Source organism: Neopelma chrysocephalum, unplaced genomic scaffold (assembly GCF_003984885.1).
Source record: "Neopelma chrysocephalum unplaced genomic scaffold, ASM398488v2 Primary Assembly neopelma1_295, whole genome shotgun sequence".
Lineage (NCBI taxonomy): Eukaryota > Metazoa > Chordata > Aves > Passeriformes > Pipridae > Neopelma > Neopelma chrysocephalum.
Window position 1 is genome coordinate 416,854 of NW_020897957.1, and position 348 is coordinate 417,201.

At 36.2% G+C, this 348-nt stretch overlaps 1 protein-coding gene across 1 annotated transcript in view; it reads left to right on the forward strand.

Annotated features, from left to right (window-relative positions):
• NBEAL2 (neurobeachin like 2) overlaps window positions 1-348 on the forward strand; it is a 33,746-nt gene that overhangs the window by 20,584 nt on the left and 12,814 nt on the right. The window lies entirely within an intron of this gene.

Consider the following 348-nt stretch of genomic DNA (forward strand, 5'->3'; position numbering starts at 1 on the left):
CTTAGCCTCAATCCTAAATTGTAAATCAAACCCTAACCCTAACCCTAACCCTAGAAAGTAACCTTGACCTCAATCCTAAATTGTAAATCAAACCTCGACCCTAACCTTAGGAAATAACCTCAGCCTTATTCCTACACTGTAATTCAAAACCTAATCCTAACCTTAGGAAATAACCTCAGCATTAATCCTAAACTGTGAATCAACAGTAAATCCTAAACCTTAACCCTACATCCTTGTCATAAACCCCAACCCTTAATCCTAATTTTAACCCTAACCCTACACCCATACTAAAAACCTAAAACATCCTAAATACTAATCTTAAAACTTAACCCTCCTTGTCATAAAGCT